The following is a 20975-nucleotide window of genomic DNA, read 5'->3' as shown; positions in this document are numbered from 1 at the left end:
ACATAGAATCCTATAGAAACATTTAGCAGGCTGCCCTAATTAATTTGTACTGCGGTTTGACTTGTGTGGTGAAATGGTATGCCTGTGGGATGTGCTATGTTCCTACTTGTTTAAACAAATTATAAAATAAGAAATTAAATAAATAAGCAACCTAAACAACTATGGTATGAAACATAAATGAATTAAAGTGTTCAATCTGAACATTAATATATTTAATGTTAACTATGTCATGTTTTAGTTGTAAGTTACAAGAAGCCTATCAAGCCTTCTTGTTAGTAAAACAAGTCCAACCCTTCAATATTCTATCCTTGAGCCAGCAGCTTTATGCAATTTGTGTGATTCATGGCTAGAAATAATTTGTCCACCAATAAGAAGAACTTACTCTGCGTGGAGAATTTCCCTCTAAAATTCTTATAATAGTAGATTATATTGTTAAGAAAGTGAAAAATAGACATATTTTATATTATTTGAAATGTTTTGTAAGCCTGAAAATGATAGAAAAATCATATGTTTTCCTTTGATTTAGAGTATTTTACAAAATTTTCCTCATTTTAAGTCAACCTATGAGCTTTGTGATCACGTCTAGTTAGCGATACGTGATCAATCACCACAAAACGTCACGAGCTGTTTATTTGTTATTTGTACAATATAGTAGTAGCCAAAGGTCACTCCTATCGCACCACCTGTCAGGGCAGGTGGGGTGAATTAATTGAGTTTAAAGCCCATCAGGCGGAAATGGCGTAATTATAGCGGATTTCCGGTGGTACGTCACTTGTGACGTATGTGGGTAGTGACGTAGGTTGTTGAGGTAATTTGGTGTATGCGGGTGTGCTACGTCACAAAGTGACGTGGTGGGTACTGTTTGAGCTGACGTCATAGGTGATGTGTACTTGGGGTGTATGAGGGTGATCATATGGTTTTCTACAGTTATAGTGTAGGGTAGCTTCTTTCTTTTGTTTATTCTTTATTTATAGAAAACAGAAGAAATGAGAGTAAGTTGTACAGTGTGGAAGTCAACAAGATTTCGTTGTCAGCTTATGATGATAAAAGATTCGTTTGTAATGATGGCATTAGGACTTTTTTGCCGTGGGGACATTACAAAACAGCTGAGAATTAAAAGATGGAGAACGAGGTTAAGTTTGACTAAACTCGAGTGTAAATGGAATAAGTCAGAAATAGAGACTCGAGTGTAAGATTGGAAATAGCTGAAAAATTGATTGCCAAACCAAACTTTATAGATCGAACAGTGTACAATGAGATCTTGGGAAGGTCATCTTTTCTTTTTTTTACAGAACAACTGGCAGCTGTACATATGAGTAAGACGAAACTTCTATTCAACAAAGCAATCTACTCTACATCGAGTTTATTTGATTCATCCACCGTTGGTGTTAATGGTTGTTTATATCTAAAATTTGGTACTTTTAAACAATGTCCAAATTCAAACTATCCCCCTTAACTGACGTGTCTAGTCTACGTACCGTACAGAGAAGTACTTGACCATCTGTCTGTATGATGTACAAACGGTTGTATTCAGTCTGTGTGATAATCAGAAAGAAAACCTGAGCTCACTGACTGTGCAACAAGTCGGTAGAGCAGTACACTACTGTTGAATGCAAAATAAAAAAAGGAAGCTAGCCTACAGTTGTAATGATGGCATTAGGACTTTGACAATGGAAATAGCTGCATCGACCGAACCATTTACAATGAAAACTTAGTAGGCATTCATATGAGTAAAACCACAGTGATGTTAAACAAACCATTGAGCTTAATAAGATTGCATTATCAACTCATGATGATAAAAGATACATCTTATCCAATGGGATAAGTTCCTTACCATGGGGACACTCAAAAATTCCACAAGAAGAATTCGTCGAGATGGAAGAAGAACACTCGCTTTTGACAGACTAAGCTTGAAGTAATTTGCATAAGGGGGGTCTCCATAGCACAGGGTTATTTGGTCTAGACCTGTGTGAACCTCTTTCCCCCTGATTTTAAACAAACCAATCTATATTGGTATGTCCATATTAGATTTGAGCAAAGTACGAATGTATGACTTTTACTACGATATTATGAAGTCCCAACCGTTTGGTGTTCATATATAAAATTTGGTACTTTTAAACAATTTCCCAGTTGAAATTACCCCCATTAGCTTATCTGCTACGTGCCGTACAGAGTATAACTGTCCACCTGCCTGTATGATGTACAAAAAGGTTGTATTCAGTAGAGCAGTACACTACTGTTGAATGCAAAAAACTTGAACCCGCATTAATCGTTCCGTTGGTGGACACACACACACACACACACACCTGCGGGCGGTGTGGGTAAAGCAGTACGCTACTTTGAATTTGAACTATCTAAGTCGGTAATGTAGCACTGTATGAAAAAATATTTCCAACTCTAAACATTCTTGATCACAGTTTAGTATTACTTTTAATTCTGTAGGTTAATGCTGCTCTGTAAGCGGTAGTTGTTTAATACCGGAGATCTGGAAATACAATGACGGAGACAATATTTATTCAAAGAAGCTCTCTCCCTCCTTGTATCGTAGTGGGAGTAGCGTGAGTCCTTGATCTAAGAGGTTTGCGGGTTCGATCCCTACCAATCATAAAAAAACGTTATATTTTTATTTTATTTTATACATATCTACTTGCTGTAGTTCATAACAAATGCAAAACAAATGATAATTCATGTATCGAATGTTAAAAACAGTTAAAAGAAGGCTTAATTGGAACTTTACAGTTGAGTATAAAAAATGGCCTTTGTAAAGGCCACCAATGTTAAATGTTAAATTTACATTTCGTAGGTGTTTTGTACTCTTGGGATGAGAGGTAATCTAAATGATGTTTGTTTCTAGCGGTTGGTAGTTTATGAAGCTATGTATGAACTAGAGGTTCACGGGTTCGATCCTTACCAATCACCAAAACGCTTAATTTACTGTTGATGTAATATGTTGATTTTTGGTATGGTATCGTATCGTATCGTAGTGGTAGTAGTGTGAGTCCTTGATCTCAGAGGTTTGCGGGTTCGATTCCCACCAATCACAAACAAAACATTATATATTTTTATTTTATTTTATACATATCTACTTGCTGTAGTCCATAACAAATGCAAAACAAAAATGATAATTCATGTATCCAATGTTAAAAACAACTGAAAGAAGGCTTAAGTGGAACTTTACCGTTGAGCATAAAAAATGGTCTTTGTAAAGGCCACCAAATGTTGGATGTTAAATTTACATTTCGTAGGTGTTATGTACTCTTGGGATGATGGGTGGTCTGAATTTATGTTTCATCCTAGTAGTTGGCTGTGTATGAGCCAGAAGTTCACGGGTTCGAGCCTTACCAATTACCAAACGTTTAATTTACAGTTGGAGTAATATGTTGATTTTTGGAGAAACTAATTTTAAGTATCTCTATTTGCACCGAGAATTGAAAAAATAACTGCTGCCTTACTGATAACCTATGTTAAGTAATATAGGCCTAAGTTGGCTTATTTTATTTCTTTGATTTGAGGCATCCCCCTGTGGGATAAATTTTAATTCCTTTTACTTACATATAAAATAAACACTTTAAAACAATTTCCAGGTTTTCGAGAATGATTTAAAGGCACGGCAAATGTTTTAGCTAATTTTACTGGTCTAAGTGGTCAGCAAACTGGTTTTTAGTGGACGGTAAACACTAAAACAAATGCATTTCGCTAATGCAAGTGTTTCATACAAGCACAAGATGCTAAAAGCTCTAGTAAAAATTAATAAAAATTCCACGATCGAATAAACAAAATCTTGAATAAAATCCCTACAGAGCTGTCGGGGTTTACTTAATATAATCGAACGGAGAATTTATCACGATACGGTTTAAAACAAATTTTATATTAATATTCGTAGCTGATTGTTCGAATCAACCTACTCCCAAGACTTGGTTCTTTCACCCGCCAAGAAAAAACAAAAAAAAACGGGGTTTAGAACTCAGATGACGAGTCTCGGGGTATTTAAACAACGAATTAACTCAAATAAATGTACGTAACACTTATTCGTTAAGCGAACGGAACAAATGTACTTTCGTAGCTAATTGATCCAAACAAACCGAAATATATCCACCGCTATTCACTGGCAGGTAGGAACTGGTGGGGATTTATAAGAGTCGGCAAAACTAAGTTACTAAAATTTAGATATTGAAAATCTAATTTGGAGCGGGTAAAATAAGTGGCAGATGAGTATGCGTAAGTTATAACGGGAAATAAACGTAGCTAACCTTCGTAATAAAATCGTAGCGTTATGTTGCGCGTTGTCGTATACTTCGTGTGAGAGGCTTGTTCGGAGCTAGTAGGCGGTCTGGATGAAAGTATGTGTCAGATTGCTGTTTATTTGAATTTTGTTAACAATACTATTTTTGAGACGGTTAAGGAAGTGGTATTTAACATGTCGCGTGACTAATTGATTATGTTGATTACTTGATTACTTGACTACGCTATTAAAGTTGGGAAAAGCCCTTTCGAATTAGGCTAGAATGGCCTTGATGGAATATTAGAACCAAAAATTAATTTTAATTATATTAGATATTATATAATTTTTATTGAATTTGAGCTTATTTTAATTTTATTTTAAAACAGCTGTACTCCCACGATTGGCGAATGGATCATACTGTAGTAAGCGACTAAGCGTTGGCCGGTCCATCTCCCGGCTGTTTGGCTTTAGAACTGAATAAATTGTAGTACAGTGAATGAATTAATTAAATATTATGCAAGTTATATTCCTAATAATGAATGACAGCAAGAATAAATAAAATACATTTTTCTGATAAACTACAAACAATTATTCAATAGGCTATACAATTATATCCTAGACATTTTATCCATACCGTGGTTAAAAGTGGACTTCTATAAGCCTGTGTAATTAATTATCCTATGTATTAAAACGTGACAGGGTTTCTTTATTTCACGATTCTGAATCAACCACTTGACGGATTTTCATGATTTTTGTGTTGAACGAAAGATCATTTTGAGAACTAGGGAATGTCGAAGCCATAATTTTAGATTAGGGTTTCAGTTTTTTTAGAAATTAAGTTTAAATTTTCAAAAAATCTAGCAGCCGACGGGCGAGTTTTAAGTCGTTTTAATGGTGGTTTAACTAACAGCTGGTTTCTAACTGTCATTGAAATGTTTATGTTACAAGTTGTTTGTATACAAAAATATTGGATCGTCTGAGTTCGCCTACACACTATTTCACTTTAGAATGTAATTTCTTTGCTACCGTAAAAGATCTATGTTATCAGGGGATTGTTTAGTTATGAACTAAACATCTAATCGTATAATCAAGTTTTGTCATAAATGCAATCCGTCTAAGTATAGGCCTAAGTGCTTAATAATTTAAAATATAAGTGGTTTACGTGTTGATACATCTTTTTCTAAATGTTTGAATATAAGTATACATACATACAGTATTCATAAGTAGTAGTAGTATGCATACAGTACACATTGTATTCGTAATGAAAATGTCAACCGGCGTAGTAGGTCTCCAGAAAACTGACCAGTAAGCTGCAGGGTGTCAGTGGAAACCAAAATCGATTCATACCATATCATAACTATCCCAGTACAGTAGTACTGTATGATTCAGAAACTTTATAAAGGGGTATATTCCAAAAGTAGACCAAAAGGCTCGGATCTCAGATGGGCTGGGCAGGCTTTGCATGGCGAAGATAAGATACTTCAACTTTTAAAAGTGTATTCTAAGGAGTACTACAAGGTAGACGACCACTTGGAAGACCAAGTAATGAAAGACATCCTCAGACTGGTATCTTTCTTAGAAATGGCATGGGATGGAAGAGAACGGGAGGCCAGGATCATTTTAGAGGTTTCAGTGGTCAAGGTAAAATAAGGTATGGTAAGTGATAGTATGCAGTGGAAGGTGGTATGTAGCTACTGTACTCAAAGCCTGGGTGTGTGTGTGTGTGAATCGGCCACCAAGTTGTGAACTAGCTGTTCTGAATCATATTCAGTTTTAATTGACTACTCGATTCCCGTACTTAGGACGGGCCAACAGCTCGTTTACTTATTATTATGGTTGTAACTGGACGTATGTATAGTCCGTGGCTTGGCAATCGAATAAAAGTATTTATATGGGATAGGGTACTGTTATCAACATTTTAAATTACTGAATTGTTACCAAATTACTGTTTCACAAAATGCAGATTCCATATTTAGCCGAGCCATTAAAATGAGGATTTTCCGAACAATTATTAATATTACAGAATAGTATTTAATGACATACAACTTTTCACATTTCATCAATTATATGTTAGAGTTTTGCTATGGTCAAATCCAAATGTTCTCTTCTTTTGGTCTGTATATAGTAATTAGCTAGAATCATTGACTTTGTATAAAAGTCAATGCTATAATACTGTAAATGGTTTGTTAAGACCATATGCAAGCATTTTTTTTTAATCGATTCCCCGTTTAACCAACTATTCCAAAAGAAAAAATAATATGGTGCAACACAAATAAACAACCGATCACCTACCTATAACTTACACTTTACCTTCTTAATGCAACCTTACTTCAAAACACAATGTAGTCACGAATACTCATAAACCTTGACCTACCTTCCCCACATGCCTAAATTGGATCAGTGTTCAATCTGCGTTTTATTAAGTGTAATAACTTACTGTATCGGCGATGTATTCAACATAATATGAGGTATTATGGGATTAAATACCGATTTCGATGCAGATCAATATATCGCTTATTAAATCCTTACTAGTGTCCCTGTTGCTCGAATTCGAACAATTTCTAAGCATTAGAGGCGTTATTTTAAAAGGAATAACGTGCATAGTTTCTGATGACTTTATAACATTCGACCCAAAGATTATGGAAATATTCAAGATGTACGTAACAGAATATATCAAACTATCCAGGCTCTCTCACTTTTTTCATTGGAATATTTACGCCAACCCGAATTCAAATAGTAAATATTTCATTTCAACCAAGTCAGTAAATGTTTGTAGCAAACTGTAAAAGAAGCAAACTTATTGACTGCTTAAAATTAACATATGTTCTTCTTCTCACTTAATTTCTGACAACATCTGCAGTTGCATAACAATTTTTGTTTCCCATGTTAATCTTATGGAGAAATACGAAACTTTAAAGGGCCCCAGGGCCTCACTCTCTGATTATTTCTCTAAAAAGAATATTTCCTGCACAACTTCACGTTACGCTCTTTCCAATGAGACCAAAAACATGTCAATCGGTTCAGTAGTTTCGGAGGAGTAATTGTCAAAAAACATGCTTTGCGTATTAAATTGCGTTTCTAATCAGCTGGCAACATAAATAGGTGCCCAAGAGTAAACAGTCACTGCGATATGCTCCGCGCATTGAGAAAGTTGTTCCGTATATTTTCGAAATTTGCAGTGAATTCCGCGCTTTAAAAAAGGTTTTAACGGTATTTTCTTGTTTTTTAAGATTATAGGACTGGTTTAAAAGAAAAGTCTAGAAAGTTCAGAAATACCTCAATGATTCTATTGTTTAAATTTTTCTTGTAAACAAAAAAAAACTGTCATGGCTACTTTAGTTCCCATAAGCCACACCATAAAAATTGGAAATTTTAAGTTCGTTTTAAATTGAATTAGCATTATCTAATTGAAATTTGTTTGTTTTGAAACCCATCTCACTAATAGTCTAAGTAATTTTGTTAAGTTGGCTGAAATGCGTTCACCCGTTATTGAGTGATGTTTCTTTATTTGTTGCATTGAAATTGATCCCAAAGAGCTACGCTCAATAAACATTATTAAGGAAGCCAACTTTGTCGATTGACTGTAGGAAAAAACTATTTTATTGAATTGTATTTTATTGAATTGTATTAATTGTAAGGTGAAAGCGAGTTGAGCGGAACAAACGTGATTTGATATTTGTATAAGTAACCAAATGTAAAAAAAGTCAAGCTTGTTTTATTAATAAAAATTTTAATATTTCAAATTTAGTTTTTTTACTTTATCTTGTTATTAGATACCTCTTCCAAAAGCGGATTATGGTAGTTTGGACAAGTAAACTATTACAGTAGTTGGAATCTGATATTAACATCCAAAAAGAGCATTAAAGTATAAAAAGAGAAAGGAAATTTAACATTCCAATTCAACTGTAGCCTACAACAAAAACATTGGACTTAATTTTTTACCCTTACAATCGGTTTAAATATTTAAGTATAAACAAAAAAACAGTAACTATTAAAAAAACGAGTATTTAAATATAAAAACAGTAGGGGAAATTTGACATTTAAATTAAACTGTGCTACATAAAAAACGAATTTGACTTTATTTCAACCCTTGCAATCGGTCAAACTCAGCTTTCTTTGATGGAAATAATTTATGATTGTTAATACCAATTATTCTTGATGGAGGATATGATTGTAATGTAACTGGAATGTTTAGGACGATTCAGAAGCGACATTTTAATACCAGCCTTTATAAAAAATAGACCTACGAAAAATTTAGGGCTTTTTTAAAGTAAGATTTAAATGGGAAACATCTCTCTAAAAAGACAAAAATGAACTGAATTATCAATCATGTATTTCAGTTGTGTCAAATGCAGGTCTAAACTTAAGTAATAAGTAAACATCCCATTCAGCTGATTTAAGTGAAAACAGAATAATAATAAGAAAAGAAGAAAGAAATTCATTGTGTGTTGGGAGCCACATGCAGTCGCTTTGGACCTCACACTGATAATATCAGTGTGAGAAGGAGTCTGGACTAGCAACTTAATGTACGCGTACCGTCCGCCGCGCAGTTAATTTGTGGCCACACGTGTGTTTGTAAATAATGTATCTATGTGTTGTTTCTCGTGACGTATTTATGGACTGTATGACGACCTCTTCGGAGTGATATTTATGTTCCTTCATCGCCTGAAGATGGCCCCATAGCTGGGCTGAAACCGGTCGCCGCTCATCGGTGACGTTTGATCACTTTGACGGATTAAAGGTATTTAACCTCTAGATTAATTTAATTTTGTTAAGTTGGCTGAAATGCGTTCACCCGTTATTGAGTGATGTTTCTTTATTTGTTGCATTGAAATTGATCCCAAAGAGCTACGCTCAATAAACATTATTAAGGAAGCCAACTTTGTCGATTGACTGTAGGAAAAAACTATTTTATTGAATTGTAACAAGTTTAAAACTAGCAATAAGAGTATCTTTATTAGATCCTACTTTTTAACAACTTAAGGAGGTATCCTTTAAAATTCTTTAAAATAAAAGAAAATTGTTATAGAAATCACATTATAAATATAAAAAGTCAAATAATTATATGTAAATATTGCATTAACATTTTTTTACCCTTAGTTACATTCTAACTTAAATATTTCATCACTTTAGTCATGTCTGATCAATGGGTTTTGATGATGTGTTGATATTTTTGATATTAAAGCTGTATGGTAAATGTGCAACAAGGGTAGTTGATGATTCTGGTTTGACGTTTCACCTGTGTTTTTTATTATCATATTTTCACACTCAATGAATAACAAAAAGTATGTTGATCGAGCAGACACATCACCCTTTTATATTGTGTCACAAAAGACTGAAATCGTTCATGTTTCAAAATTAAAATGCCGGTGTGATTACATAACTTGGACATCCAGCATCCAGCTGCCTGATGACAGCTGGTGGTCAACAACTAGTCATTGTAGATGTTGTAAAGTAGGGGAACTTCCCCCTCCCTGTACTTCTTCCTCTCCCTTTCACGAGTTTTGCAAAGCTGCGAGAGGTAAGTCAGTCTCATGTAACCACTCGCAGTGAATGGTTATATGAGACTGAATGTGAAATATTCTTTAAGTTTTGGAATTGGTACCATTTCAGCTTAAAGATATATCACCCATTGCATGTGGAGCATGTGTAGTATGTTGCTTGTAGTTTAGATGGGGTTAAGTCTTGTCTTTGGTATTGGTGTAAGAGTGTTATATTTCTTAATAATTGATGTTCCATTTCAGGTATAAAATTTAAACTTGAGTTGATCATTATATGTTACAAAGTTCTTACGTTCACACAAAACAGAAGCATAAAAACCAATAATAAGTTTATAACCTAGGCATACACTCACACACACATTTCTATGGGGATTGACCGTTGGAAGAACAACCCCTGGCCTCAGCTGATGTGTCCGAAAGGCAAATCTATTAGTACAGACCGTAGGAAGAACTGACTATTGTCAAAGTAGGACTGTAACATTTGTCTTTGGCCAATTCAGACTTACACACAAACATAAAAATAAAACAAACATTAGCTCCCCTACCAAAACAAAAGAAGGGATAGACCCTATTTTGGTCTATCCCTTTTTTTGGCATTATTTTTAAATGACCTTGACCTACTTACAGGACTTAATTAAAATTCAGCTCACTCAATACTTGGATATTATTGTCTCACATTCAAACATTTTAGCCTTCGCCAGTGTATATATCTGAAGTAGTACAATACATACGGGCACTTTACCCTACGTATATTTAAAACACTTTTAAATATAGTTGAGCATAAACTACTACAAAATGAATAACAAATCAGGCTCATTCTCAAAACAGGTTGGTTTGTCTAAAAAGTTGTATGCAATTATCTCTTAGTAAAGATTCCAAAAATATTACTGCGTTCAGTCATGGAATGTCCCTATTTCAATTTAATACAATAAATTATGGACTATATTATGGGTCAAAGCTACTTAACGCTTATTTATACAATGTTTTTGTAGATGTAAAATTGTCAGGTTTGAATAAACTCAAAACATCCTCAGAGCAAATGCTTTCTCTGAATATGTTTCGTTGATTCCTTTAGGGAACATTATAGCAAAAACCATGGGTAAGGTTAGTATTATTCCATCCACTGGCAAAAACCCGTTTTGAACGATCAAGGTCCCGGGGTGAAAGTCATTATCTAATGCTCTGAAATAATAAGCTGTAGTATTTTCCTAGTTCAGAATCCCTACTTACGCCACTGTAATCCTTATAGCATATTGACATGCTAGTTCCAACAACAGTTCAAGTCGAAGAATAAAGCATTAACAACACATAACGTGCAAATAAAGCACACACACACAACACCATATTACCACGTGCAAAGTCTCAGTTGAATAAACCTTGATTCTAGGGTTTAAATAAAAAACAACGTCAATCTACCGTGCGTGAAGACTTAATGAATATCACTCAGAAGTGTCTAAAATTCAGCCAGAAAACCAGTTTACTCAACTGGTTCCTGTTGGGTCACATAATTATGCAAAGCTCGAGACAAAATTGAGTAGTATCATTTGTTGCAATTTTGGTCCATTCTAGTCGTGTGGGTTATTTACTTCTATTACGAAATTTTCTATCAGGACTCTTTAATTAATTACTTATTTTATTCAATATTTTACATTTTGAAAGAACTAATCACGAATAAAACTTAATGTTTTTTTTTATTCGCGGTAAACTCTTGAAAAAGATCACTGTAAACATACAATGGTTTTACATTTAAACTCTTACAATATCAGCATTTGTAAGTAAAATACTATATTAGCGGCCGGTCGCTTACTCGCTTACTGCGATGTAGAATTAAAACACGCGTTGTTATGGGTACGCACACAGTCACACCTAGCAGGTAGCTCCCGCGGCGGGAGCGGACTCTGGAAAATCGCTCACCATGTTATCAAATGTGCCAAGTCACACCGCACTACCGCGCGCCCGCGAGCGTGCGGTAGTGTCCGCCACGTCCGCCTGCTGAGCGACTTTTTGAGAGTAGACCTACAGCGGCGGGAGTTTTGTCTAGCGCATGCGCAAATAAGCATTTCTAATGGCCAAGCTATTTCAAGTTTAAAAATAATACAGTTTGAAATTAAATTTAACATGTTTCTTTTGTGTGATGATATATGTTGTTTTGTATTACCTTCGTAATATGTTTATCACCAGAAAAAACACTTTTGTTTACCATGCAAAAATTATGTTTACGGTGTTCCCCATCAAATTTTTTATATTGCCGACGTATTAAACAACGTTTTATTGTTTCATCAACTGTATCAATTTGCAACAACCAAACCTGTACCATCAATGTAAACTTGAACTTTCAATAGAAGGCTTAGCAAAATAATTACATTAGTTTTAAAATGGTCTTATGTTTTGAATTAAAAATTTAAAAATATTTGTAGTGTAGCGAAATATAACGTTCAAAATACTGGAAGTATATAATTTATCCTCAACCATATTTGCACTTCGAACACAAGGTCTAAATTGAATTTAAACAATAACTGCAGTAAACTTGTTAAAGTACACTAGGCCTAACAAATAAATTAAGATTTAATTGCTTCTTAAACACTTTACTACTTAAGAAAATCTGCAAATTTACATGGCATACTAAACAGGTAAAACGAATTGTAATGAAATCATTTCAAAACTCCCGCTGTGGGCGCGAACTTTTGGTGTGACATGGCTCGAGGAAAAACATCCGCGCGCGGTACTCCCGCGGCGGGAGCGGCGGACGTCGGCTTTTTAGTTAGCTTTTAGCGTTAGCTAGGCGGCAAGCTAGAGGATTTGCTAGTCGATTGTTTGGGAGCTACAAGCAGGAAGGCTCGACTTGGACATGCGCAAATAGCAGAACTTCACAGCCACGTGTTCTCTAGTTCGCAAGTTCCACGCAGGATCTTTCACTGCCCATTCTGCGTATATCGAGTGTTGTTTGTTTTAGTTGATTTATTTGGTTGTTGTTTACTTCACATGAAATAAAATAAAAAATAATGGGCCTAGAAAAATTAATATCAGACGTTTTTATCCGTGTGCCTTTGTGGAACCATTCGTCTTGTAGAGGTTTTGTGCTAAGAATATTCGTTGTATAGAGGTTAATCAGTCCTAGCCCATGTCACAAACAAATTCGTCTTATGGAGGCTTTTAACTTAATTACTACGTTGTATAGAGGTGTTTTTAGCATTGACCTATATGAAAGTGTCAAGGGGATTAAAAAAATTCGTCTTATCGAGGAATTCGTTTTATCGAGGTTCGTACAAACGAGGTTCAACATACTGAGCGCCACTGTGTGTATGTCTCAGCTACCCTCCAGGTAACCAGCCGTAATTCGGGGACCAGCGTATATGCGAGTATGCGACCTGCCCGGCTCCACTGTGTTTTTACCCTTACTCATACTTACATTAGATTGTTCATAATAACACACAGTATTGTTATAGAAAAATTAGAACTCTGTCTTAACTGAACCCCGCATCCTGTGCTGTGGTGTGTAGAAAAAGGTCAGTAAAGCAGAATTCGTACACAGCAAGTCGGAAATGTAGTATACAACCCCGCAGGAAATTGTATTTTTTAGCGGTGAGATAATATATCAAATAGCTGAGAGCCCCGCATCAGTTGTATGTAGAAAACAGCAAGCGGTAATTTAGACCTATTATTTATTAGCTAAACCTGATCCCGCATATATCCCTTTGATTACGGTTTAGTATTAATTTAAATTTTTTAGGTTATTCCTACTGCAATAGGAATAATCCTACTGCAGGTAGTTTTGTTCAAAAACCTGAGATCTGAAAGTACAACAAAATTTTACAAATAATTTACAATATTTAAATATAGATCTGCAATTTTAACATGCAACACCGATTCGGTTCATTTGTCCAATGTGTAGAACGTGGTGTTCTATAACTTCTCTATGTTTCCATAGTTTGTAAATCGGCTCTTTTTAATGATTACTAAGAAATGAAGCACAGTGATGATTCAGTTTTCTTTTTAGTACATATATCAAATTATCCTGACTCTTTCTCGCGTTTATCCATTGTAGTATTTACGTCAACCCATATTCAAAAAGTAAATGTTTGTAGCAAACTGTAAAAGAAGCAAACTTATTGACTGCTTAAAATTAACATATGTTCTTCTTCTCACTTAATTTCTGACAACATCTGCAGTTGCATAACAAATTTTGTTTCCCATGTTAATCATGTAAAAAGAAGGTTTCCTGCACAACTTCACGTTATTCTCTTTCCAATGACATCTAAAACATGTCAATCGGTCCAGTAGTTTCGGAGGAGTAATCGTCACAAAAACCTGCTTGTGTATTAAATAAGTAAAGATATCTACTTTTTTTGACATTTTAGTAATTTAACTATTTTTGCCCACCATCGCGGGAAAGAAATGATTCACAGCTTTACAGCTGCACAGTACCCACCTGCCTGGCACCTGCCTGTTTTGATGAAAGTCAGACATCGGACGCATAGAGCGGGTAATCGTTTGTAACCATTGTAACTCGCTGTCGACCACGGGCCGCTGTGACTGTCACTGTCACTATAATATAGTGACAGTGATATAGCCTTCTCACACTGATATTATCAGTGTGAGGTCCAAAGCGACTGCATGTGGCTCCCAACACACAATGAATTTCTTTCTTCTTTTCTTATTATTATTCTGTTTTCACTTAAATCAGCTGAATGGGATGTTTACTTATTACTTAAGTTTAGACCTGCATTTGACACAACTGAAATACATGATTGATAATTCAGTTCATTTTTGTCTTTTTTAGAGAGATGTTTCCCATTTAAATCTTACTTTAAAAAAGCCCTAAATTTTTCGTAGGTCTATTTTTTATAAAGGCTGGTATTAAAATGTCGCTTCTGAATCGTCCTAAACATTCCAGTTACATTACAATCATATCCTCCATCAAGAATAATTGGTATTAACAATCATAAATTATTTCCATCAAAGAAAGCTGAGTTTGACCGATTGCAAGGGTTGAAATAAAGTCAAATTCGTTTTTTATGTAGCACAGTTTAATTTAAATGTCAAATTTAATTTTGTAAAAAATTAAGTCCAATGTTTTTGTTGTAGGCTACAGTTGAATTGGAATGTTAAATTTCCTTTCTCTTTTTATACTTTAATGCTCTTTTTGGATGTTAATATCAGATTCCAACTACTGTAATAGTTTACTTGTCCAAACTACCATAATCCGCTTTTGGAAGAGGTATCTAATAACAAGATAAAGTAAAAAAACTAAATTTGAAATATTAAAATTTTTATTAATAAAACAAGCTTGACTTTTTTTACATTTGGTTACTTATACAAATATCAAATCACGTTTGTTCCGCTCAACTCGCTTTCACCTTACAATTAATACAATTCAATAAAATACAATTCAATAAAATAGTTTTTTCCTACAGTCAATCGACAAAGTTGGCTTCCTTAATAATGTTTATTGAGCGTAGCTCTTTGGGATCAATTTCAATGCAACAAATAAAGAAACATCACTCAATAACGGGTGAACGCATTTCAGCCAACTTAACAAAATTACTTAGACTATTAGTGAGATGGGTTTCAAAACAAACAAATTTCAATTAGATAATGCTAATTCAATTTAAAACGAACTTAAAATTTCCAATTTTTATGGTGTGGCTTATGGGAACTAAAGTAGCCATGACAGTTTTTTTTTGTTTACAAGAAAAATTTAAACAATAGAATCATTGAGGTATTTCTGAACTTTCTAGACTTTTCTTTTAAACCAGTCCTATAATCTTAAAAAACAAGAAAATACCGTTAAAACCTTTTTTAAAGCGCGGAATTCACTGCAAATTTCGAAAATATACGGAACAACTTTCTCAATGCGCGGAGCATATCGCAGTGACTGTTTACTCTTGGGCACCTATTTATGTTGCCAGCTGATTAGAAACGCAATTTAATACGCAAAGCATGTTTTTTGACAATTACTCCTCCGAAACTACTGAACCGATTGACATGTTTTTGGTCTCATTGGAAAGAGCGTAACGTGAAGTTGTGCAGGAAATATTCTTTTTAGAGAAATAATCAGAGAGTGAGGCCCTGGGGCCCTTTAAAGTTTCGTATTTCTCCATAAGATTAACATGGGAAACAAAAATTGTTATGCAACTGCAGATGTTGTCAGAAATTAAGTGAGAAGAAGAACATATGTTAATTTTAAGCAGTCAATAAGTTTGCTTCTTTTACAGTTTGCTACAAACATTTACTGACTTGGTTGAAATGAAATATTTACTATTTGAATTCGGGTTGGCGTAAATATTCCAATGAAAAAAGTGAGAGAGCCTGGATAGTTTGATATATTCTGTTACGTACATCTTGAATATTTCCATAATCTTTGGGTCGAATGTTATAAAGTCATCAGAAACTATGCACGTTATTCCTTTTAAAATAACGCCTCTAATGCTTAGAAATTGTTCGAATTCGAGCAACAGGGACACTAGTAAGGATTTAATAAGCGATATATTGATCTGCATCGAAATCGGTATTTAATCCCATAATACCTCATATTATGTTGAATACATCGCCGATACAGTAAGTTATTACACTTAATAAAACGCAGATTGAACACTGATCCAATTTAGGCATGTGGGGAAGGTAGGTCAAGGTTTATGAGTATTCGTGACTACATTGTGTTTTGAAGTAAGGTTGCATTAAGAAGGTAAAGTGTAAGTTATAGGTAGGTGATCGGTTGTTTATTTGTGTTGCACCATATTATTTTTTCTTTTGGAATAGTTGGTTAAACGGGGAATCGATTAAAAAAAAATGCTTGCATATGGTCTTAACAAACCATTTACAGTATTATAGCATTGACTTTTATACAAAGTCAATGATTCTAGCTAATTACTATATACAGACCAAAAGAAGAGAACATTTGGATTTGACCATAGCAAAACTCTAACATATAATTGATGAAATGTGAAAAGTTGTATGTCATTAAATACTATTCTGTAATATTAATAATTGTTCGGAAAATCCTCATTTTAATGGCTCGGCTAAATATGGAATCTGCATTTTGTGAAACAGTAATTTGGTAACAATTCAGTAATTTAAAATGTTGATAACAGTACCCTATCCCATATAAATACTTTTATTCGATTGCCAAGCCACGGACTATACATACGTCCAGTTACAACCATAATAATAAGTAAACGAGCTGTTGGCCCGTCCTAAGTACGGGAATCGAGTAGTCAATTAAAACTGAATATGATTCAGAACAGCTAGTTCACAACTTGGTGGCCGATTCACACACACACACACCCAGGCTTTGAGTACAGTAGCTACATACCACCTTCCACTGCATACTATCACTTACCATACCTTATTTTACCTTGACCACTGAAACCTCTAAAATGATCCTGGCCTCCCGTTCTCTTCCATCCCATGCCATTTCTAAGAAAGATACCAGTCTGAGGATGTCTTTCATTACTTGGTCTTCCAAGTGGTCGTCTACCTTGTAGTACTCCTTAGAATACACTTTTAAAAGTTGAAGTATCTTATCTTCGCCATGCAAAGCCTGCCCAGCCCATCTGAGATCCGAGCCTTTTGGTCTACTTTTGGAATATACCCCTTTATAAAGTTTCTGAATCATACAGTACTACTGTACTGGGATAGTTATGATATGGTATGAATCGATTTTGGTTTCCACTGACACCCTGCAGCTTACTGGTCAGTTTTCTGGAGACCTACTACGCCGGTTGACATTTTCATTACGAATACAATGTGTACTGTATGCATACTACTACTACTTATGAATACTGTATGTATGTATACTTATATTCAAACATTTAGAAAAAGATGTATCAACACGTAAACCACTTATATTTTAAATTATTAAGCACTTAGGCCTATACTTAGACGGATTGCATTTATGACAAAACTTGATTATACGATTAGATGTTTAGTTCATAACTAAACAATCCCCTGATAACATAGATCTTTTACGGTAGCAAAGAAATTACATTCTAAAGTGAAATAGTGTGTAGGCGAACTCAGACGATCCAATATTTTTGTATACAAACAACTTGTAACATAAACATTTCAATGACAGTTAGAAACCAGCTGTTAGTTAAACCACCATTAAAACGACTTAAAACTCGCCCGTCGGCTGCTAGATTTTTTGAAAATTTAAACTTAATTTCTAAAAAAACTGAAACCCTAATCTAAAATTATGGCTTCGACATTCCCTAGTTCTCAAAATGATCTTTCGTTCAACACAAAAATCATGAAAATCCGTCAAGTGGTTGATTCAGAATCGTGAAATAAAGAAACCCTGTCACGTTTTAATACATAGGATAATTAATTACACAGGCTTATAGAAGTCCACTTTTAACCACGGTATGGATAAAATGTCTAGGATATAATTGTATAGCCTATTGAATAATTGTTTGTAGTTTATCAGAAAAATGTATTTTATTTATTCTTGCTGTCATTCATTATTAGGAATATAACTTGCATAATATTTAATTAATTCATTCACTGTACTACAATTTATTCAGTTCTAAAGCCAAACAGCCGGGAGATGGACCGGCCAACGCTTAGTCGCTTACTACAGTATGATCCATTCGCCAATCGTGGGAGTACAGCTGTTTTAAAATAAAATTAAAATAAGCTCAAATTCAATAAAAATTATATAATATCTAATATAATTAAAATTAATTTTTGGTTCTAATATTCCATCAAGGCCATTCTAGCCTAATTCGAAAGGGCTTTTCCCAACTTTAATAGCGTAGTCAAGTAATCAAGTAATCAACATAATCAATTAGTCACGCGACATGTTAAATACCACTTCCTTAACCGTCTCAAAAATAGTATTGTTAACAAAATTCAAATAAACAGCAATCTGACACATACTTTCATCCAGACCGCCTACTAGCTCCGAACAAGCCTCTCACACGAAGTATACGACAACGCGCAACATAACGCTACGATTTTATTACGAAGGTTAGCTACGTTTATTTCCCGTTATAACTTACGCATACTCATCTGCCACTTATTTTACCCGCTCCAAATTAGATTTTCAATATCTAAATTTTAGTAACTTAGTTTTGCCGACTCTTATAAATCCCCACCAGTTCCTACCTGCCAGTGAATAGCGGTGGATATATTTCGGTTTGTTTGGATCAATTAGCTACGAAAGTACATTTGTTCCGTTCGCTTAACGAATAAGTGTTACGTACATTTATTTGAGTTAATTCGTTGTTTAAATACCCCGAGACTCGTCATCTGAGTTCTAAACCCCGTTTTTTTTTGTTTTTTCTTGGCGGGTGAAAGAACCAAGTCTTGGGAGTAGGTTGATTCGAACAATCAGCTACGAATATTAATATAAAATTTGTTTTAAACCGTATCGTGATAAATTCTCCGTTCGATTATATTAAGTAAACCCCGACAGCTCTGTAGGGATTTTATTCAAGATTTTGTTTATTCGATCGTGGAATTTTTATTAATTTTTACTAGAGCTTTTAGCATCTTGTGCTTGTATGAAACACTTGCATTAGCGAAATGCATTTGTTTTAGTGTTTACCGTCCACTAAAAACCAGTTTGCTGACCACTTAGACCAGTAAAATTAGCTAAAACATTTGCCGTGCCTTTAAATCATTCTCGAAAACCTGGAAATTGTTTTAAAGTGTTTATTTTATATGTAAGTAAAAGGAATTAAAATTTATCCCACAGGGGGATGCCTCAAATCAAAGAAATAAAATAAGCCAACTTAGGCCTATATTACTTAACATAGGTTATCAGTAAGGCAGCAGTTATTTTTTCAATTCTCGGTGCAAATAGAGATACTTAAAATTAGTTTCTCCAAAAATCAACATATTACTCCAACTGTAAATTAAACGTTTGGTAATTGGTAAGGCTCGAACCCGTGAACTTCTGGCTCATACACAGCCAACTACTAGGATGAAACATAAATTCAGACCACCCATCATCCCAAGAGTACATAACACCTACGAAATGTAAATTTAACATCCAACATTTGGTGGCCTTTACAAAGACCATTTTTTATGCTCAACGGTAAAGTTCCACTTAAGCCTTCTTTCAGTTGTTTTTAACATTGGATACATGAATTATCATTTTTGTTTTGCATTTGTTATGGACTACAGCAAGTAGATATGTATAAAATAAAATAAAAATATATAATGTTTTGTTTGTGATTGGTGGGAATCGAACCCGCAAACCTCTGAGATCAAGGACTCACACTACTACCACTACGATACGATACGATACCATACCAAAAATCAACATATTACATCAACAGTAAATTAAGCGTTTTGGTGATTGGTAAGGATCGAACCCGTGAACCTCTAGTTCATACATAGCTTCATAAACTACCAACCGCTAGAAACAAACATCATTTAGATTACCTCTCATCCCAAGAGTACAAAACACCTACGAAATGTAAATTTAACATTTAACATTGGTGGCCTTTACAAAGGCCATTTTTTATACTCAACTGTAAAGTTCCAATTAAGCCTTCTTTTAACTGTTTTTAACATTCGATACATGAATTATCATTTGTTTTGCATTTGTTATGAACTACAGCAAGTAGATATGTATAAAATAAAATAAAAATATAACGTTTTTTTATGATTGGTAGGGATCGAACCCGCAAACCTCTTAGATCAAGGACTCACGCTACTCCCACTACGATACAAGGAGGGAGAGAGCTTCTTTGAATAAATATTGTCTCCGTCATTGTATTTCCAGATCTCCGGTATTAAACAACTACCGCTTACAGAGCAGCATTAACCTACAGAATTAAAAGTAATACTAAACTGTGATCAAGAATGTTTAGAGTTGGAAATATTTTTTCATACAGTGCTACATTACCGACTTAGATAGTTCAAATTCAAAGTAGCGTACTGCTTTACCCACACCGCCCGCAGGTGTGTGTGTGTGTGTGTGTGTCCACCAACGGAACGATTAATGCGGGTTCAAGTTTTTTGCATTCAACAGTAGTGTACTGCTCTACTGAATACAACCTTTTTGTACATCATACAGGCAGGTGGACAGTTATACTCTGTACGGCACGTAGCAGATAAGCTAATGGGGGTAATTTCAACTGGGAAATTGTTTAAAAGTACCAAATTTTATATATGAACACCAAACGGTTGGGACTTCATAATATCGTAGTAAAAGTCATACATTCGTACTTTGCTCAAATCTAATATGGACATACCAATATAGATTGGTTTGTTTAAAATCAGGGGGAAAGAGGTTCACACAG

Source organism: Macrosteles quadrilineatus, unplaced genomic scaffold, assembly GCF_028750875.1.
Source record: "Macrosteles quadrilineatus isolate MER2022 unplaced genomic scaffold, UCM_ALF_1.0 Scaffold_2__2_contigs__length_208266976, whole genome shotgun sequence".
In the NCBI taxonomy this organism is placed as follows: Eukaryota; Metazoa; Arthropoda; class Insecta; order Hemiptera; family Cicadellidae; genus Macrosteles; species Macrosteles quadrilineatus.
This window is presented reverse-complemented; position numbering follows the sequence as displayed.